This window comes from Dipodomys spectabilis, unplaced genomic scaffold (genome assembly GCF_019054845.1).
Source record: "Dipodomys spectabilis isolate Male_0828 unplaced genomic scaffold, ASM1905484v1 ptg000081l, whole genome shotgun sequence".
Taxonomy (NCBI): Eukaryota; Metazoa; Chordata; class Mammalia; order Rodentia; family Heteromyidae; genus Dipodomys; species Dipodomys spectabilis.
The window spans coordinates 4939834-4962438 of NW_024870758.1; the positions used below are offsets into that span (position 1 = coordinate 4939834).

The following is a 22605-nucleotide window of genomic DNA, read 5'->3' on the forward strand; positions in this document are numbered from 1 at the left end:
ACATGCTTTGGTCAATATTTTCTTAAGCTAGGAAGAAAGCTGGCTGGGCTGGAAATGGAAAACTAGTCTTAGAAACCTGTTGATAGAAGCTGGCAGAGACATGTTGGAGAGGTGGGATTAGTGTTTTAAATATAACAATTTACAGCTTTCAATGGTCATGGTCTTGTTTCCAGTTCCCAGTGGCAGCTAAGTGTATCATATTAGGAACAAAAATAATATGTAGGATTCTATATAATATAGCTTGCTATGATGCTCATAAAGTTCTAATTCCTCCAAGTAGTCTACACAAGTACAGACTCAGAATATCTGAGTCATGTTATGAGCAAAATACATGCTCCTACTAATATTCAGTTTCCTTCCCTTTTAAAGGGAGTCAAAGAATTTCAACATACAATAGTCAGATAAAAAATGTTGTTTTTAATATCTAATAAAAATGACACAAGATATTAATTATACAAAGAAGAAAGCTCATGTTGGGTAGGCAGTCCAGAAGATAACCCTGTCCAGAATAAATACTTTGAAACACAGATCACTGCTGTGACAGTGCCCATTGACTTTAACTGTGAGGTTTATGGGTCTCAGAAATTTTTGAAATGGCAAACGTGTGTGTATGTGTGTGTGTTTGTGTGTGTGTGTGCGTGTGTGTGTGTGTGTGTATGTGTGTGTGCGCGTGCACATATGCACAGACATGTGTCCTGGGGCTTGAACTCAGGGCCTAGGAGCTGTCCCTGAGCTTTTCTAGTACTTTACCATTTGAGTCACAGTTCCCTTTCTGTTTTTTAGTGGTTCATTGGAAATAAGAATCTCAAGGATTTTCCTGATTGTGCTGGCTTCAAACTGATTCTTAGATCTCACTCTCCTGAGTAGCTAGGAAAATAGGCATGAGTCACTGTCACCCAGTGGCAAACCCTTTTAACTTATTATTTGCTCTGATATCTTAAAGTAAACGAAGTGATTTTTTTTCCAAGTAGATTTTGTATATAAGTGTTTTCACCCTCAGAGGCTGTTTACACCTTCTCCCAAGGGACATTTGACACCATGAGAGATGTTTTGATATCACTACTGCTGCTACTGTCAGGAATGATGACACAAAATGTTCTATAATGCTCAGGGTATCCCCTCAATGCAAAGAATTCTCCAGCTCCAAAAGTCAGTAAGTCAGAAACAGGTAATCCATGGAATTAGACTATAGCTATGTGATATTATTAAACTTATGTATAAATTTCAGAGGACAAATATCTTTGTTGCTAATTTTTTTTAATTACACTTGCTTAAGAAAAAATAATTTAGGCTTATTTATTCTTTTAAAATATAACCACTTATATCACTTAGCACTAATCTTTTACAAAATCCTTGCATGTTTTCTTTCTTTCTTTTTTGCCCATAGATCGGTGGTGGTTATCTTTCTTTTTTTTCTTACTGCTATCCAGGAAGAGGCTGACACATTCCAACCTAGTTACATTGACTCAAATTATGAATGAAAATAAAATTCAGTGTTCATTTGGTTATCCTACAGTTGTAACATTCTTGTTACAAATACTACATAGTGCTCAGCTTACTGGTGCACATTTATAATCCCAGCACACTCAGGAGAGGCCAACATGTTCTACCTTTAAAAGTAAAACAAACAAAATAAAAATGAATAAACAAGATCGACAATAAAAAGCAACAACAAAAAACCCACAACTACAAGCAAGGTTTTATATAAAATTGATAATAAATAAAAAGTCAGGTGCCAGTGGCTCAGGCCTGTAATCCTAGCTACTCAGGAGCCAGCCAAGGCAGAAAAGTCCCCATGAGATTCTTATCTCTAATTAACCACTCAAAAACAGGAAGTGGTGATGTGGTAGAGCACTAGCCTTGGGTACACAGAGGCTCACGGACAGTGCCCAGGTTCTGAGTTCAAGCCCCACAACTGACAAACAAATAAAAATAAACATAAAGAAGTCACACATGGTGGTACATATCTATAACCCGAGCACTTGGGAGGCTGAGGCAAGAAAATCATGAGGTTTAGGCCAGCTGGGATACTTGGTAAGACCCTACCTCAAAATAAATACATAAACAAATAAATAAACCTCTATAGATAGACAGAAAACCAAATCACTTTACATAGTTGCGACTGTGACCTCAGAAGACAGATGTCTTGCACTCTAAAATTAGAGAGAATGGGAGAAGGTAGGGTATTTTTTTTTTTTTTTGGTGGACCATAAATATCAAGCACAGACTTCTTTATCCTCTGTTGACACTGTATTTTATTTTGGTACCCTGGTATATATAAACTCACCCTCTCCAAGTTGCAAACTATAGCAGAACATACTTTTTAAAAGGCTACCTTAATTCTCTTTCTGGAGGAAACATTAACGAGACAAAAGAGGCTGTAATGCATGGCTGCTGGCTTTCTCACTTTACTGGCTCACTGTGGGATCTTTCCAGGATTTCTATGGTTTTTAAACTAGTGATTGTATAATTTTCATAAACTCCTTAAAGTTATATTTTGAAAATTGCACAATCATTAGTTTAAAAACCATGGAAATCCTAGAAAGTAGAGTAGTGATGGAGTAACTCAGTAAATGAAAACATAAAATTGATAAATGTGCCTAGTCCATCCACATAAACAGAACCCACACTCCACTCAGTCTTCCAAAAGAAGAATTCAATACAAGGAGTCCATTGTGTGGGTGATGAATAAAAACAGAAGAATCCAGGGATTAGCAACCACAGGAAGCCATTATACTTTTAAACAGGTGGGAAGGAGGAGATGGTATTTCCAGAGCCCAAGGCTGATTCCATATTAGGCTTTTCCAACAGGAGATGGAGTCCTGGATGAGACACAGTTGCTGTGGGGGAACCATGCCAAAGGCAGGAAGAGGCTGGGAGCATCCACGGATTTCTTCCACCCTCCAATCACCTGACTGCCCCTGTAGGCCAACCCTGCAGGAAGCCAGCTGACAGAGGGCTCTGGATAACAGCCCACAGGGTCAGCTGAGATAAGCAAAGGAGGAGAAGGCAAAAAGTATCCCAAGGCAAACAGGCCAGAGTCATCCCTCATCCTATGAATAGATGCCAATGGAAGAACACATACTCCTTTAAGGTATCCAGTAAATATTCAGGACCTTAACCATGTTTGTTCCAATGTAACAAGATGTCTTTAGTTTTACCTGGACCAAGCAAATAAGCTAATAAAAAGTAAACTTAAAACAAAGAGGGAAATTGATCAAAAGAAGCATAGTAACATTAGAATTGAGTGTCTACAACTTAGATACATTTTACAAATGCAAGAAAATAGTGAAATAGTGGGGCTCTGGTGGCTCACACCTGTAATTCTAGCTACTCAGGAGGCTGAGGTCTGGTAGTTCAAAGCAGCCAGGGCAGGAAAAGTCTGAGAGACTCTTATCTCCAATTAGCCATCAGAAAACAGGAAATGGGGCTGTGGCTCCAAATGGCAGAGTACTAGCCTTGAGCAGAAAATCTCAAGGACAGCACCCAGGCCCTGAGTTCAAGCTCCATGACTGACAAAAAATAATAATAATTGTGAAATAGGTGTTGAGAAGAGACGCCGGAATTTATCCATACTTGCTTTACACCCAGTAGGCCCTAGAGTCAAAATAGAAGCACATTGTTGATGAACTCTTGACAACATGGCAACTCCTCTCCAAGTTGCAAACTGTAATAGAACACACTTTTTAAAAGGCTAGCTTAATTCTCTTTCTGGAGGAAAAATTAACAAGGAGACTAAAGAGGCTGTAATACATGGCTGCTGGCTTTCTCAATTTACTGGCAGAACATGTAAAATATAATTTTACTTTCCAGGATTTCTATGGTTTTTAAACTAGTGATTGTATGATTTTCATAAACTCCTTAACATTATGTTTTGAAAATTGTGCAATCACTAGTTTAAGAACCATAGAAATCCTGGAAAGTAAAGTGCTAAAGGAGTAACTCAGTAACAGTTAATAGAAGAGATAAGATCTGGGCTGGCTGCTGGAAACATTTTGATTTTCTTGTATATTATGGGTCTGTGTACTAACAGATCAAGAAAGTTGCTGGAAGCAGTGAGGGGGTATGAAGGCCAGGCATGAAATCCTTCCCCATCCCCACTCCCTTAAAAGAAAGACACATTTAAAAGCACAGAGAAATGTGAGCAGGCACTTATGGAGGGAAATGTAAGGTATAGATCCTGGTAGCTTTGGACACAAGTGGGCTTAGCTGGCAAATTCCAGCAGACAGGATAGGATTGAAGCATCCAATATGCAGAACTGGACCTGGCTCAACTCCTCTGGCTAGGGAGAGGGGCAGGCAGCTTAAGTAAGCTGCAGATTTAAGAGAGTATCCATTTTGAAAATAACATCTCCATTTCTCATTCTGTCAAGCAAATTGGTATTGCAAATCACAGTCTCTTGGGGCAAAGAAGGAGAGGTGAGCAGTCTCCTGTAGTAAAGAATGAGAGGTGTCCAAAGGACCCCAGAAGCTGGCAATGTACTGCTGCTATTCTTGCTGGTCAGTTGGCCTGGGAAATACAATGAATGCTATGTTGAAAAATGTGTAGCCAGGGTAGTAGGTTAGGCTAAGGAGACTCTTAGATGAACAACTAAGCAAGACATTTAGATGATAATGGGCACAGGGCCAAGGGAAGTACCATTAACCTTCCTTTTTCCTTCCCAGACTTTTCTTTTTTTTCCCCCTTTAATCTTCTAAGGCTCAGTTTCTTGATGCACAGGGCCCATAAGTTATCAAGTTGTTTGAGAGCTGAAGAAAAAAAAATGTTTGGGTCTAAAATGCAAAGAAAATGGTAATGTGAAGTTAGTTAATATTGCAAGAGGGAAATTATATAAATCTCTTTAACTTTTTTCATGACAAAACATTGTACTTTTCATGTAGGATATGGCTCCATGTTCCAGCGTTTGACAGCCTGTGATGAGGCTTGAGAAAATAAAGCCAGGCTTTATGCAGCCCCTGCCTAGAACTTATTGTACCTGTTGTTGTTCATGTGGGGAGGATCAGCATTATGCTAGAAAGGCTGGGCTAGAAAAGAGGAGACAAGTAGAAAGGAAAAGCTCAAATCTTTATGACCAGAAACATGAGGGGTGGGGGAGGAGGAGGACTGAGAAGTGAGTCTGGGATAGCTGCAAAGCCTGGCTTGTTTGAGTGTTGGTAAGTGTAGGCACAGTGCCCCTGGGGATGGTGCACACTGATTTCTAATTTTGGAAGCGGCCATACCAGAGCTTCCAACCCTGCAGACTGGTTGGCAGAAAACCATTCTGAATAGCAGAGAGAACCATCTGGAGGCAGTTGGCCATTCATTGTTGTGTAGTGGTATGAATGCAGAACTGACAAAAGTGTGACAGCAGGGCTTGGTTTCTAAACCAAAGAGGTGTCAGAAGGGAAATGAGGAGTGAGTAAAACTTAGGAGAGAGAGTAGCAGAAAATCAGCCAATCAAAGATCACACCGGCTAAGAGACTCTAAGGATCCAAGGTTCATTTAGTGTCTGATTGGCTGTAAGACAAACTCAGGAAGACCTCACAAACTTAGACAACTAGGTTGCTAGTCGGGAACACAGCTTAATTATATATGCCTCTGTAGGCAGTTTGGAGCCTGAGTTTGAGTGAATATCAATCAGAGATAATTACTTTGAAGGTAGGGTCCCTTTGTGTATCCAGATAAATAAGAGAAGGTGCTGCCATTGTTTGAGTCAACTTCAGAGGGAAGTGAGGTGAAGTGGCATCAATTTTTGGGGGGAGAATGGGTTTTGGAGGATGGGATGTTGGAGGAGAAAGTGGCCACACAGCATACAGTGCAGAGTCAGAAGTTTAAATAAATTCTTCACAACCAGGTGTTGTGAAAGGGAGAAGGGTGTATCTCTTTGGGTAGGCCTCCACACATTGCTCTGGAGACATTGAGATAACTGAGCAGAATTAGAGAAGGAATTTCTGCATTCTGATTCTATAACATCCATATTCTTCCCCCGCTCTTCCTTTTTTTTTTCAATATTTTTTATTGTGACAATACTGTACAGATGGGCTGGGAAGGTGGCTCAGTGGTAGAGAGCTTGCCTTGCATGCCTGAGGCCCTAAGTTCGATTCCTCAGCACCACATAAGCAAAAAGAAAAAAGCCGGAAGTGGCGCTGTGGCTCAAGTGGTAGAGTGCTAGCCTTGGACTGAAGAGCTGAGGGACAGCACCCAGGCCCAGAGTTCAGGCCCCACGACCGGACCCAAAAAAAAAGAAGAAGAAAAAGAAAATACTGTACAGAGAGGTTACAATTACATGAGCAAAGTAATGAGTACATTTCTTATCAAGCATTGTTGCCTCTTCCTTTGTTTTCCCTTCCCATCTCTTCCCATCCTCCCTCTCCCCCCCCCTCCCCGCCCCGCGCCAAAGTTGTAAAGTTCGTTTTTCGACATAATATCTTGTACATCTCATTGCTGCAATGGGTCCACCTGTATCCCTATTTAAACAACTTGTTTTTTTCCTTCCCCTCCCCAAAGTATACCAACATCAAATACAGTGAAAACAGGGGTTATACCGTGGGGGAGGGACATACAAAGCAACAAAGAAATCATCTTATAAATATGTTAGAAACAATAGCAAGAAAGAAAAATCATTTGATTCCTTATCTTGGAGTTCATTTCACCTACTATCAAGTTATCTGACCATTTCTGCTTGTCTCAGGCATATATAGTTATTATTCTGACCATAATATTGTGCTACCGTTTTGGGAGATGTTAACTCTGCTGGGATCTATGTAAATGGCAATTATCTACATTTGTTGCTTTAAACTGAAATTGTATTTCCCAATTAAAAAATAAATAAGATTAACTTTAGCAAATAAAAAGTATAGATTATAAAAAAGTTAAAAATAAATAAAGAGGAGGAGATGGGGCAGCTGCACTGAGTCAGTTAGGGCTGTTGCAAGCCTGGTGACCTGTGTCTGGAGAGCTCTGGGATTCCTTGGGGCAATCTCTGGGGTCCAGAGTCAACTGCAATTTCTCAGGATACCTGAGAGTAGAGAAGGAGCACGGCCAGGGCACCAGGAAAAGAGAGAAAGACTCATAGAGAAATTTCAGAATATTTATGGCAACCATGACCATTTAGATTCTGGGATACTCAAAGATGTACAACTATGGTAAGTAACTTAGGTGCTGGCCCTTAGGGAATGCCTAGGAGATGTGGAATCTTTGGAAAATCTTATAGAAGATATACATAAATATTTGTACATAAAATATATTATATACCTATATATAAATAAAATGAAATCTATGTTTATATATACATATACATTTGTTTTTCTTCTACTGCATTGTTAATGGGGAATTAACAGCAAGGTGACCAAGACTTTTCCAACATAATATATTCCCCTAGCTGAAAAATGGTCATTTCTAAACCTTTAGGCATTTAATGGCCCAGAATCTAGAATTACTAGCATTCTAACCACCTTAGAATATTTTAAACCTGATTAAAATTGGTATTTGATTGACTGGCTATAAAAATGTACTAGTCTGCCATTTCAATGGCAGGACACCCTTACTCTTCATATGGTGACAGAAGGAAAACAAAACAAACATATCTCCCTTACAGTAGACCTGACAGAATCCCCACAGGACTAGAAATTCACCAGAATAGTAAAAAGCCAGAAATGTAGAAGGAAATGGAAACGTAGGGAAAGTAAATGAAATTTTGCACATGACAAATTGCGAAAAAAGTTACGAAACATGGATTTTAGCGTTTTCTTCTATGTAAAAGGCCTAAAATTTATAAACACAATTTCCAAATGAGTTATACTTTTCTTTCCTTTCACATTAATTACAGAAGCCAAATGTCATTTTTAAATATCTGATCACAAGTGTGAACTTACAGAAATAGGGCTGAGTTTGGTTCCATAGGAGAAATTTTAAGATGAGGAAAAGTAACAGCCTGATACTACACTGATGGCACACTAAGATTTTCACTAGTGACAGACTGTTATTTAGGGATCTATTTATATTTTTTTTCTTATGGTAGCCAAAAAAGGGAAAACATGTTGTAATGGGCTAGGTATTCAATAGGTATTCAGTAAATGGAAAACTCAAAGGTAGTTCTTCATGGATTGGTAATCCAGCATTCACCTTTTATTAGTCAAACACATTTTTATTAGTATTACTTGCCAGCCCTGTACTCTTCAGTAGTACTTCATTATTTTATCCCTTTATTACTGGATAAGGTTATTGAATGCTGCAAGGAGAAAAAAAAAGGTATATTGTAACACTTAGGGCAAGATCAAAGTTAGGAAAAAGTCTGTACTGGAACATACTGAGGAACAATTAAGGCCTCTTACTGTGGACATTTATAAATCAACAAGTATAGTATCTGTCAACCTATCATAGTTGTTGATGTATCCAAACTTTCAATTGGTGTGTAATAATATTTGATTAGTGGTTAAAAAAGGATTATTATAACACAGATGGGTTTATATAAGAAAAGGTTTGGTCAAAAAGGTTATGTAAAAGTTGGTCACATACTATGAAGTTAATACACAGCCACAATGAGTATGGCAGCTTTAACGTGTCCTTAGTTGGGATTTGGAGATGGTAAAAATATTTGTACTAATATTTCCTCTTCCCTTTTCCTCAGTGTTCATTTCCACACTTGGATTTTATTGTTTTTTTTTTTTTTTTTTTTTTAGAGCTCCTTGATCTGCACAAACATTCTAACAATGCAATTCCAGGTTATCTGCATGTGTTCCACCATGTGAGCCATGCCCCCAGTCATTTTGCTTTGAGTTTGTTTTTCAGGTAGGGTCGTTTGCTAACTTCATCCTGTTAGCTTGGGATTCTGATCCTTCCACAGACACCTGCCTAAGATTAAAGAAATGTGTTACCACACCCAGACTTCCCAAGGCAACTGTCAAGTCTGATTTTATGGCTTTCTTTAAACTTCTAGAAATGATTATATTCTAAGAATGTGTTTCTTAAATAACGGAATAAGACTGCCATATATTAATTCGAGTGAGCTTTTCTGTCTGTTCTTATTTACAATTCTAGTATGCCTCGGATGTTAATGTTTTTCTGGTTATGAGTGTTTTGCATGTATAAGGAGATAATTTCTACCATGAACTTGAGTCACGAGCCAGGTGCCAGTGGCTCATTATGTAATCCTATTGACTCAGGAGGTTGAGATGTGAAGATCATGGTTGGAAGCCAGCCGTGGCAGAAGATTCCACAAGACTCTTATCTCCAATGAACTACAGTTTTCAGAAAAAAAGCTGGATGTGGTGCTGTGGCTCAAGTGGTAGAGCACAAAAAGACTCAGGGACAGTGCCCAGGACCTGAGTTCAAGCCCTGGACCGGCAAACAACAAACAAATGAAAAAACAGATGTCATACCATGGGGATGTAGATCAATGGTGGAATGGGCTCAAGAGCCTAGGTTCAATCCCTATCATCTCCATCACCCCTCAAAACATGGTATGTCTGTGCATTGTACAGAGGTAGATACTATTTGAATCCCTTTTTCCATTTTCTAGGGAAGGAGTGGATTAATGATCTGTGTGTAATGGCAAAGATCTGTAATGGCAGTACTTGGGAAGTGGACGATGTGGGTCTCAGGCTGGCCTGGCCAAAAACCTTCAGGCCCTATCTGAAACAACAAAAAACCCACAAAACTAAACTAAAAGCTGACAAAACAATAAGGGCTGGGGAGGGATGGCTCTAGGGTCGGACTGCTTCCTCTGCCATTGAGGTCATCAAACTCCAGTCTACACAAATCAATGTTAACTGATGCAGCTGAAGTCTAATGGAGCTCGGACAGACACACACGTACGGTGGGGCCCTGGACAGCTCTGAAGAGATTCGCTTCGGGGTGTGAGATCCTACGTGTGTCTCCTTGCTGTGAGCTGAGTAAAAAAGTTCCGTCGCTGCCCCCCTTTCTTCCTTTAAATTCTAGGTGGCTGACGGGGCCGGCCGGCTCCTCTTCCCGGCCGGCGCCGGTCACCCCCCGGCCAGCGTCGGCAGACCGGGCCTCCGCTCAGCATCCCCCGGCGCAGGACAGCGACGCGCGCCTCCGCCGTCCGTCGCCGCCCGGGCCTCCGCGCAGCTGTCGGCTTCAGCTGTTCAGAGTTGAGCAACAACTTGCCCCTTTGGCTCGGCAGACCGGGGCGCGCACACGACAGCGGCCACGCACGTCTCCGTGGCGCTGGAGGGGCCCAGGTGGGCTGTTCGGGTAGGGAAGGCTTTTTCCTGCTGGGCACAACCCGGGACCCTCGTTCTCCGCACCGGGCGCCCAGCCTGTCCCGAGTCCGGTGGAACGAGCAATTCCCAAAACCCGGCGGTGGAGTCGGAAGCCCGGAAGTGGCCGGCGAGGGCGGCCGCAGGAAGAGCCGGCGCGCCGCCGCCGCCGCCGCCGCCGCCGCGCGCACACGCACGCGCACGCGCACGCGCCTCGGCGGGCCAAGCTGAGGCTGGAGTCGTAACTCGGAAGCCGGAGCCCGGACGGGCCCGGGGCGGGGTGGGGGTGGGGGGGGGCGGGGTGCGCGGGGGCGGGAGCGGCGGAGGCGGCCGCCCCTGGCGGCGGGTTTGTTTATCCCGGGGAAGAAGTTTAGGAGCCGGGGATTGGAAAGGAAGGCAGCCCGGGGAGGAGGGATGCGGCTCGGCAGAGGCGGCCGCCACAGGGACTCGCCGCCATCGCCCCCTCCCGCCGCCGCCGTCGCCGCCGCCGCCGCCTCAGCCACGGCTCCCGGGGCCACCGCGGCCGCCACCGCCTCGGCTGGAGGGGAGCCGCCGCCCGGGGCCGCGCGCCGCCGCGCCGCACGTCGGGTAGGTGACCCCCCCCCTCCCTCCGCGCCCCGCGTCGCCAGGGTCCCCGCGCGGCCTCCGCCCGCGGCCTCCGCGGTGCGGGGAACCGGCCGGCTCCCGCCGCGCGGCCCCGGCCTGCCCCGGGGCTGCCTCCCGGCTCCCCCCACCCTCCGTCCTCCCCGCTTCTCCCCTTCGTCCTCCTCCCCTCGGTCCTCCTTTCTGTCCTCCCCTCCGTCCACCTTCCTGTCCGCCCCTCCTCCCCGCACCCCCCCCTCACTCCCGTCCTCTCCGGGGGGGGGGGGGATGGCGGCCTCCCTCCTGGATCTCCCGGCCTCCCGCCCAGCAGGGTCCCCCTTCTCCCCCTTCGTTTTCTCCACCGGCCTCGCCCCTTTTCCTCCGGTCCAAATGTCTTCCTCCCAGAGGAGCTCCGCGCCAGCCAGCCTGCTGGCTCGCTCTGCCACCCTCCCTGCGTGCCCTGTTCACAGCCACAAGAACCGCACCCCCCCCCCCCCCATGCGTGCTCATCCAAATACCCCGAGGTCTGCGTCCGTTCGCCGGGGAGCTCTGGGCTCTCCGGACCCACGCGGTGCACATTCCGCCTGGGTGGTCATGCCATCCCCCCCCCCCCTCCCCTCCCCTCCCAAGCACCACACTTGCCTTCTCGTGAGTTCTCACATGTAGCCGCCAGCCAATCTCAGGGACCAAGTCTTGGAGATCCAGATCTTGACTTTCCCCCTTTCTATCTCTTGCTACTGGCCTTCCCCCCCCCCCCCTCGTTATTATTTATCGGTCTTGCCTGTTTGTGTGCTGGCTGATATAAAGGAAAAGGGTTAGAAGAATTTTCTCCCTTACCGTAGTCACAATCTAGAAGTGAGATTCACCTCCTCCTCCTAACTTTGTTTAATCTTTCAGGTCTGTAAATACTGTCATCCAGCCACCTGCCATTCTTCCTGACGATTTTACCTATATTTTAACAATCCTGGACCTCGCTTTCCCGATTATGGTAGTCTTCTCACTCTTCTTTTCCTTAAAATTACACTGTTTCTAGGACTGCAAACTAAAGTGGTGAAAGGGTTATACCTTAGAAAATGATAGATATCTCATTCACCAGGCGGGGACTTGGGCATTACTTCATTCTTGAGAGTAATGTGGCCTAGTGGTTAAGAGCTCAAACTCTGTAGTGTGATTGCAAGATTTCTGCTCTGGCATTTGCCAGCTCTAGCTTTTGGCAAGTTGTTTAACTTCTCTGGCCTGTAGTAGTCTTATAAAGTGAGTCTGTTGATAAGCCTCAGAATAGTAGTGATTACACCGGTTGATGAAGGTAAATTGCTTTGAGCAGTGCCTGGCACATGGTTACCTTTTGATAAATGTTACCTTTATTACTGCTTTTACTTGTTTTGGTTATTGATAGGTTAGTTCTTAGTGAAGGGTGGTACCGGAAAGCTGCTTTCTTTTTAATACCTCTTTTGGTACATAGGACATGTATATCCTTATTGCATAGTTGCATTTTCTTCTCAGTTGAAAAATACAGTTTAGCCTCAGATATGCTCATTCTTATTTCAGGTATCTATTTGGAACTTCTAAACCTGGATTATAGTTTTGAAAAAGAATGAATTGGAACCATGTGGAAATTTGACCATAATGGATAGTGAAGGTTTTACACAAAACAATTTTAGTGGTACAAAACACTTAAAACTTGTGGGAGGGATATTCCTCAAGCCCATTTAGGTTGAATGTTCCATCATTAGATAGAACTTAACTTTTTCTTTTGTTACAATCATTCATAGTTACATACCTTTGCTTAATTATCAAATGTTATTCACTTAAAATTTTTTCACCATATTTGCTTACATTTTCCTTGATGTCACTTCATATATTCTTAAAATCTAAGTAAAAATCTGAAATCTGTTATTCAAAAGGTAAAATATGTAAAAACTGCCCTACATGTAAAATAAGTACATATGTAAGTATTGAAATGGAACTGTTTTCCCATTTTTAGCACAAAATTATTTTGCACCACTAAAGCAATGTGCTCCATACTGAGTGACACTGCCTTTGAGAAGAGAAGACTCTTCCTTGGCCTTGAACAAAGTAATATCCTTTGCCATCTCATGCCTGTAAAAATAAAATAAAATAAAATGCTTCCTGGTTTCCTAGTGTCTCCATTCTGAATATTGGACTTGGAATAATACAGGCAGCACAATTGGAAGAAAAATGTCTCCCCTAAGAATCTGGCTTTTAAAAGATTATAGAAAACTTTGAAGGAGTAAAGAAAAGTTAGCCTAGGCTTTAACATGATTCCTCTGGTTTGTAAAGATTCCAACAATATTATTTTAAAAACACCTGCTGTGGGCCTTGCATTAGGGATACCTGAGGGCCTTCTGTGATCCCATTGAAAATCAGTCCTAATACTCTTAAGTCATTCAAGGTGTGTAATGAATGACTTCATCTCTTGAGCACCTTTAATGGTACTAGTTATATACTGTTCTTGAGAGAACTGAATAGTCAACATAAATCAGTCTTTGTAGGCCTTAATATCTACAGAGCCCTGGTTGGAGAAAATTGTCAAATAATAACGTTAATAATGTGACCTCTGCATCTTTCTTTTTCAACTTATATTCTAGTATGCACTGGCAGTAAACAAAGTAGATACAATTTGAGAGGATTGGCAATGTTATTAATGATAACACGATAGCTCATATTTATAAAACACTGCTAAGCACTGTTTCAGGATATTTATAAATTAACTTATTTAAACTCAGTGATCCTGTTTGTTTCTTTGACAGTAGTGAGATTTTGAACTTGGGGCCTTGTGCTTGTCACAGGCACTCTGCTGCTGAGCCGTGCCTCTAACCTGTAGACTCTGTGGTCTTCAATGCAGATTTTATTATCTCCATTTTTCACAGGAGGAACTTGAAACATTCAACTTCCACAAAATGGTACAGTTCAGTGAGCAAAGCAGTGGGCAGAATGACTCCTGAGTCTGTTTCTCACTCTTTTGGGCTTTCTCACTTGTCACTTCCTTGTGATTACTTTAGATAAGATTCTGTATGTTTATGAGAAACTTACTTTTTATAATTTAATATCAACCCTTGAATTTCCTTATCTCTTTTAGGTTGTGTAGAGAAAGAAAAAATGAACTTTTGTAAAACACTTGGTACCCAGTTTTATCTCAAGCTTTATACATGACTAGATATTGTAGACATGTATATTGGGTGGTCTATTCATTGTTTTGTTTCCTAGTTTGGATTTGCTTTCTTAGCAAAAGTTTATTAAACAGCTCATCTGTGCCAGACACTCTGCTAGACGATGGTGACACATTAATGGTAAAATGGTACCTGTATTTATGTAGACAGAACTCAGCTGGGGCATAAAGAAACCAAACAAAACATTACAAAAGTAATATTTAGATATAACTGCCCCAGTGGAAAATGATTGTAAACAGTGTAGCCCACTAATCCATTAAGGAATGGTTCTCTGTAGAAGTGACTTTTAGTCTGAAATGTAGAGTGAACTGTAGTAACACAGTGATGTTGGTTATTTCACCTTTCTGGAACGGTGGACCTTAGCATGTTAGAGTAGTTTTATGGGAAGTGAGACCAGAGTAGATCACAACGGCCAATATCCATGCTAAGCACTTTGTATTTAAGCCTAAGAGCAAAAGCAAGTCAGTAGAGAATGTTAAGCTACCCAATAAATTACTTAGAATTTCTTTTTTGCTTTAAAAATACCATTGGTTGCTAGGTAGAGGGCAAATCGGTAAAAGGCTCATGCAGGGAGAAGAGTTGGGTCCATGCTTCTCAAAGTTACCTGTGATGAAAGACCAGTTTTATTTTTGTTTCTGACTTGTATTGGTGCTTTAGTAACATTTACTAAAATATATGCGTTGGTGTGTCAGATTGATACGTTTCTTAGCTTATGGGCCAATTTATTAGCTTGCAGAACAGACATTGGTATTGAGTTCAGACGTAAGTAAGTTAAAGGGCTGGGGAGATAGCTCAGTGGAATAGCATTTACTTAGTAGCCTTTACAAGAATTCAAGGCTGTGACTTCTATCTCTAGCACCACTTGGGTTTCATCCTTAGCACAATGGAGGATGGAGGGAGTAGTTGAGGAATGATGGAACCTTACTTCAGGGTAGCAGTGTTGGTGATAAAGTAGCCCAATTTGATAATATTTGGGACTTAAAATTGATTTGCTAATGGATTATATTTGGCAGCCTAAGGAAAAGAGGGTGATTCTTATCCCTAAGGTAGGGAATACTGGAGGCAGAGCAGGATTTTAATTAAGTAGTATCAGGAAAGGAGAGGTATTAATGTTTGAAACATTACGCTTGAGAGAGAGAGAGAGAGAGAGAGAGAGAGAGAGAGAGAGAGAAATAGATGTCTACAAGTAGTTTCTATATCAAGAAAGATTTGAATTGGAGATGAATTTGGGAATTGTCAGCACATAGTTTAATTAATGCCTTGGAGTAGAGGGTAAGAGTGCTTGGGGAAAAAAAAGCTAGAGGATAAGACGGCTTGAGCCTTGACCTAATGGTTCTAGAGTACTTATATATTGGGGGAAAAAAGTAAAAAAGGATACTGAGAAGGAGTAACTAAGAGGTTCAAGGAAAATTTGGATGACATCATTGAAACCAAGGAATAGATTACATGAAAAAGATGGGAATGCCAGTCAGCTATTTTGAGTGCAGCTGAGAAATCAGCAAAGTGTGCTTTGGATTTAGCAACATGCAGAAACAATTTGAGTTTCTCAGTAGTCTATTTGATGATGAATTATGTTTTAAACTGCCAAAGCTACAACCCTAAATTTAGAATAAAATTACATCTATAGCATGAGCTATGCCTTCTTTTTTGAGCTCAGACCAGTGTTCCTGTTTATCACCATCTGGGTATTCTATACATACATTAAACATTTAAAAATAACTCTGAATTCGTAAGTTGTAAGGGGGAAAGACCCACTATTGATAAGACACTGAATTCTAGACTTCAAGGTGTGTGATTAAAACTCGGGACTAGGTGAAATGGACACACAAGATGTTCTAATGTGAGTAATGCTGTCATAACAGTGTACTCAGGGTTTGCCTTGAAGCACAGAGAAGGGATGTCAGGAAAGTCTTTTTAAAGAAAATGGCACTGTGGCAGAGTATTCCTAAAAGACAACTAGAACTAGGTAGAGAGGGCAGTGCAGTGACAGTGTATAGAGAAATGGTATTTCAGAAAGTCTGAAAACACAGGAGTTGTGAAACTTTAATAAAGTCAATAATAAGAAATAGTGAATTAAAAGAAGCAATGAAGATAATGGGTTTTATTTATTTGTTTGCTTATTTTTCTTGTGCTGGACCTGGGGCTTGAATTCAGAGGCTGGGCACTATCCTTGACCTTTTTTTTTTTTTTTTTTTTAAGCACTGTACTATATGAGCACATGTCTACTTCTGACATCTTAGTGGTTAATTGGAGGTGACAAGCTTGCAGACTCTCCTGCCTTGGCTAGCTTTGAACTGCCATCCTCTTTTTTCGACAGGGTTTCTGTGAGGCCAGGCTGTCTATGAACTTCCAATCCTCCAAGTGCTGAAATTATATAGCCTATTTAGCCACCATAACCAGCAAAATGGATTTTAAAAAATCAACAAATGGGATAGAAGGCATCTGGCTTAAAATAATAAACTCTTAAAATTTGCTACTGAAATTCCTGATGTTATTCCGATTTAAGGTAGTCTTCATTTACCTTTTATGTTAAGAAAATTATGACTTTCAAATTTTTATTTTGCATTTTTTTACTGACTTTAATTCCTTTTGTTTTTTGCCTTTCCCCTGTTTTTAGCTTTGTAGGTCTTACTAAATACTTATAAAAGAACTTTATGGTTTTCATATATTATGCCTATTCATCCTAATTATTAGCATGTTCTGAATTGTGTAATACAATTATGTGAGACTGAATTTGACATAGATAGAAGCTAGCAGTTTTAAACACCTGGGTGTGGTGGTGTATATATTTTTTCTTTTTTTTTTCTTTTCCCTTCTCCTCCTCTGCCTCTGCTGCTGCTACCTCCTACTTCTTCTCCTCCTCTTCCTCCTCCTCCCCCTCCTCCTCCCCCCCCCAGCTTTTTTGCTCAAGGTTGATGCTCTATTGCTTGAGCCATAATTCCACTTCTGTTTTTTTTCTGGTTAATTGAAAAATAAATCTTTTTTTTTTTTTTTTGTCGGTCATGGGGCCTGAACTCTGGGCCTGGGCGCTGTCCCTCAGCTCTTCAGCTCAAGGCGAGCACTCTGCCACTTGAGCTACAGCGCCACTTTCGGTTTTCTGGTGGTTTATTGGAGATAGGAGTCTCATGGTCTCTCCTGCCCGGGCTGGCTTTGAACCGTGATCCTCAGATCTCAGCCTCCTGAGTAGCTAGGATTACAGGCGTGAGCCATCAGCGCCCGGCTTGAAAATAAATCTTAATGGACTTTCTAGCCAGCGTAGGCTTTGATCCTCCATCTTTACATCTCAGCCAGCTGAGTAGCTAGGATTATGGATTACTGGCATTAGCCTCTGGTATACTTTTTATTTTTATTATTTTTTACCTGTCCCAGAGCTTGAACTTTGGGCCTGGGTGTTATCACTGAGCTGCTTTTGCTCAGGTCTAGTACTCTACCCCGAGCCACAGTGCCACCTCCACCTTTTTCTGGGATTTAATTGGAGTTAAGAGTCTCACACAGACTTTCCTGTTTGGGCTGGCTTTGGACTGTGATCCTCAGATCTCAGCCTCTTGAGTAGCTGGATTATAGGTATGAGCAACCAGTGCCTGGCTGCTGCTGCTGCGGCTGCGGCTGCTGCTGCTTCATCTTTCTTTTTTCTTCTTCTTTCTTCATCATCATCATCATTATTTGTTGGTCATGGAACTTGAACTCAGGGCCTGAATGATGTTCCTGAGTGATTTTGCTCAAGGCTAGTGCTCCACCATTTTGATCCACAATGCCACTTACCACAGGTATGCTGGTTTTTTGTTTTTTTACAGTTACAGAAGTCAGGTAATGAGTACATTTCTTTTTGAACAGTGTTACCCCCTCCCTCATTTTCTCCCACTTTTCCCTCTTCTGGTCCCCTTCCTCCTGAAGTTATGAAGTTCATTTCCAAGGTAGTATCTAGTAAGTATCATTGTTCTATTGGTTTGCCTTTTGTCCCACCATTTCTGTGATTCTCCTTTCCCCAAATCAGATAAACTACAAGACAGAAATCCCCATATTTGGAGGCTGAGGCCAAAGGATCTTGAGGCTAGCCTGGGCTATATCAAAAAGCACTATTCCCTGTACATTATCCTCAGTGTATAATCCTTTGCCTCAAACTCCGCTTGTCTTTAGAGATGCCAGAGGAGGAACTATGATGGGAGTGGTCCTTTGTGCAAATTATGTAAATATGTTTAAAAAATATGACCTCCATCCCACTGCTATGGAATTATTGTGCTTACTTTCTTCCTTTAATAGATGGAGGAATACAAATGATTCAGGATAATGAAAACCAAAGAAAAGGTTATTTCTTTTCATAGTTAATACACATCTAAAAGGTTGTAGTCTGAAAGGTAGTAACACAAAACATTTTAAAAGAAGTTTTTCTTTTCTTTAATCAAAGAAGATACTTTGTTTTCTGAAGGAAATTTAACTTTTTTAAAATTTTGTATAAAAACACTTTTGTGCCTTACCTCTTGTGTCCTCTCCCAAGTAAAGACATGAACTTTTTGGGTTTTGATTTTTTTTCCGGAAGTGGGATTTGAATCATGGGTCTTGCACTTACTCAGTTTGCTTACTTGGCTACCTCTACCACCTTGAACCACACTTCTTCCCTATATTTTAGCTCTTTAGTTGGACATAGAGTCTAGCAGATTTTTTTTGTCATCAAATTATGTATTCTATGGATTTGGATAAATTTAGGCTATGTGTCTACCATTACAGTATCCTACAGAGTATGATTACTCCCCTTAAAAACCCTCTTTGTGAGCCTGGTACCAGTGGCCCATGCCTGTAATCCTAGTTACTCAGGAAACTGAGACATGGAAGATTGATGTTTGAAGCTGTCCTGGGCAGAAAAATCCTTTAGACTCCATCTTTAATTAACCAGAAAAACCCTTGACTTGAATTGTACTCAAGTATAGAGTGGTTGCTATGAGTAAGCAAACAAATCTTTAGGCTCTAAATCAAACCCTGGTACTAGCAAGCCCACGCTTATGCACACATGCCTTTCATCTCTCTCTCTCTCTACTCAATCTCTGGTGACCACTGACTAATTATCATTATTACTATTGTTATTTTATCATTATCATCTCTTTTGACCTTTCCAAGATGCGGTATAGATGGAATCATACAGTGTTGCCCTTTTCATATTAGCTTCTTTCACTTAGTATCCATTTACATTTCCACTGTGTTTCTTTATGGCTTTGTAGGTAATTCTTTTTTATTCTGAGAAACACAATAGTGACTGGATATACCATACATTATTTGTCCTAGCAAAGATTTTTTGGTGGCTTCAAGGTTTTGACAGTTATAAAAAGAAAGCTGCTGTGAACAGCCTTGTGTAAGGTTTTGTGTAGTCATGAAATTTCAAATCCTGTAGGTAATAATTGCTAGATGGTACGAGTGTATTTAGTTGTGTGAGAAACTGTTAAACTATCTTCCAAAGTACTTGTGTCATTTTGTATTCCCATGAGCAAGTCAGAAAGTTCCTACAGTGACACATCCTTTTCTCTGTTAGGTGTTGTGAGTGTTCTATTTTGGCCATTCTAATGAATGTATAGGGGTATCTCATTGTTTTTATTTTCATCTCCTTGGTGACTCTCCTTGGTGATGTTTAGAGCCTTTGCATGTCCATGTTTGATATACATATATCTTCCTTCCTAAAGTGTATATTAAGGTAGTACTCATGTTTCAGTTGACTTCTTATTGTTGAATTTATATATTTTATATTATAAATCTTTATTAGTTGTATTCTTTACAAGTATTTTCAGTAGTCTGTACCTTGTCTTTTCATTATTTTGACGGTTTTCTTCTCTATTAGGATAGTTTAGCATTTACAATTAGGTATATGACCCATAGTTTTTGTGAAGAGTGTAAAATCTGTGTCTAGGTTTTTAAAAAAAAATTTTACTTTGTGTATGTTTAGTTGTTGCAGTACCATTTAGGAAAAGACTATTGTGTATTGTGAAACACATTTCTTTGTCACAGATAGCTCTTAAAGCACTTGAATTTTTCAGAGCAGTAAGACTTATCTTTTATTCATAATGACCCACCTTGATAACTAAAGTTCATGCTCATGAGGTAAATAAGAGTCCAGTGCCCTAGATAATCTCAAGATGAGGTCAGTCACCTGGAGGACTCATTAGAGGATTTGAGCTTTTGGCCCCACCTCTGGACCTCTGGGTTATGCTGAAAATCAAGCTTCATAAAAATTCTTGAACTAGACTCCATTCTTTAGCCTGCAGGTTTGGGCTTCCACTTTCCCCATCACATCTGGTTACTGAAGTGTCCTGTGTTGATTGAGAGTAGACAATAGTTTTCACTCTTATAACAGTATTTGCTTCATTATGTTACCTTTTTCCTTTATCAGAGATTGGTTAATCACACTTGTGTGGTCTGTTTCACTTCTGTTGAGTTATCCTTTCATCAGTACATTACTGTCCTAATTGTTGTAGATGTTTACTAAATATTAAAGTGAAGTTGTGTCATTCCTCCGACTGAATTCAGTGTTGGCTTTTCTGGGGCTTTTGCCTTCCATAGAATCAGTTCCTTGATAACTCCAAGAAGAATTTGCTGTTATTTGGACTGGGATTTTTTGAATCTAGATCAGGTTGAGAACTGATATCAGTATAGTCTTTCTGTTTTCAGATGAGGGCTGAGGGATGTCCTCAGCTGGTTTTTTTTCTTTTTTTGTCAGTCATAGGGCTTGAACTCTGGGCTTGAATGCTGTCCCTCAGCTCTTCAGCTCAAGGCTAGTACTCTACCACTTGAGCCACAGTACTACTTCCAATGTTCTGGTGGTTTATTGGAGATAAAAGTTTCACAACCTTTCCTGCCTGGGCTGGCTTTTGTATCGCAATCCTCAGATCTAAACCTCCTGACTAGCTAGAATTACAGGCGTGAGCCTCCAGCACCCCACCTTTCCTCAGCTTTTGAGGTCCACATATGAAAAGAATTTTACTGTATTTCATAACAAGGAGAATCTCACAAGGTTAGAAGTTTTGACAAGGATTTATTTTAGTATACAAGTTAAAATAGTGAGAAATGGAGACAAAGTAAAAAGCAGGAAATACAAGTAAAGACATTATGCAGTCTCTTTAAAAAGTATATATATGTATTGTTATTGTGAAGGTGATGTACAGAGGTTATAGTTAAATAGATAGATAAGAGTACATTTCTTCTTTTTTTTTTTTTTTGGTTGGTCATGGGGCTTGAACTCGACTTGGGCACTATCCCTCAGCTCTTCAGCTCAAGGCAAGCACTCTACCGCTTGAGCCACAGTGCCATTTCCAGTTTTCTAGTGGTTTATTGGAGTTAAGAGTCTCATGACTCTCCTTGCCCAGTCTGGCTTTGATCTGGCTTTGATCTTGCCCAGTCTGGCTTTAATCCTCAGATCTCTGACTCCTCAGTAGCTAGGATTACAGGTGTGAGCCACTGGTGCCCAGCAAGAGTACATTTCTTTTTAAATAATGTCAACCTTCCCTGGCGCCCTCCCAGCTTTTCCCTGCTTTCACTGTCCACAAGTTGTATAGTTCATATTCAACATAGTGTCCACATTTTCAACATAGTATCACTGTTGCGTTTGTTCATCCTCTGTCCCACCATTTCTTTGTTCCTCCTTATCCTCCTAAAGACAGACAAATGAACAAACAGAACAAGAGGAAAAGAGAACAAAAACAGTGACAAACTAAGAAAAAAACTCTTATTTCCATTTCCTAGAGTTCATTTGGATAAATACTATTTTATATGATCAGATGCACATAGCTATTTTGCCTTTGATCCTCTTCTAAGAATATCCTTCTTTGGGCTTTCTCTCTGTGAATGTCTAGAGACCTGTATAATTTATCATGTCCCAGTGTGTTATTTATTTACATACTTTAATGTGATAGTTCATATCTATCATCTTTATACTTTCTTTTTATTAAGTTTTTTTATTGTGAAAATACTGTACAGAGGGGTTACAATTACATGAGCAAGGTAAAGTTGTAAAGTTCATTTTTCGACATACTATCTTGTATATCTCATTGTTGCAATGGGTCTACCTATATCCCTATTTAATCAATTTGTTTTTTCCCCGTCCCCTCCCCAAATTATACCAACATCAAATACAGTGAAAACGGGTTATACTGTGGGAGAGGGACATACAAAGCAACAAAGAAATCATCTTATAAATATGTTAGAAACAATAGCAAAGAAAAACCATTTGAGTCCTTATCTTGGGGTTCATTTCGCTTAACATCAACTCATCTGCCCGTTTCTACTTGTCTCAGATATATACTAGTTATTGCAAATAAGGGAAACCATGGGACCTAAGTTTCTTTGGGCCTGGCTTACTTCACTTAATATAATTTTTTCCAAATCTTTCCATTTCCTAACAAATGAGGCAATGTCATTCTTTCTGTTGGAGGCATAGAATTCCATTGTGTATATATACCACATTTTCTTGATCCATTCATCTACTGAGGGGCATCTGGGTTGGTTCCATATCTTAGCTATGGTAAATAATGCTGCAATAAAATAGTCGTGCTGGTAGCTTTAGTATGGTCTTGTTTGTGATCATTCAGGTGAATGCCCAAAAGTGGGATTGCTGGGTCATAGGGGAGTGCTTTGTGGAGTCTTTTGAGGAACC

The 22605-nt window shown here is 40.9% G+C and overlaps 1 protein-coding gene across 2 annotated transcripts in view; it reads left to right on the top strand.

The window, feature by feature from the left end:
• Positions 1-10497: 10497 nt before the first annotated feature.
• Positions 10498-22605, top strand: part of Spopl (speckle type BTB/POZ protein like) — a 52635-nt gene continuing 40527 nt past the window's right edge. For both annotated transcript variants that reach the window (XM_042683436.1, XM_042683437.1), the window contains exon 1: positions 10498-10788. The gene's annotated coding sequence lies outside the window, so the exon portion shown is untranslated. The remainder of the gene's footprint in view (positions 10789-22605) is intronic.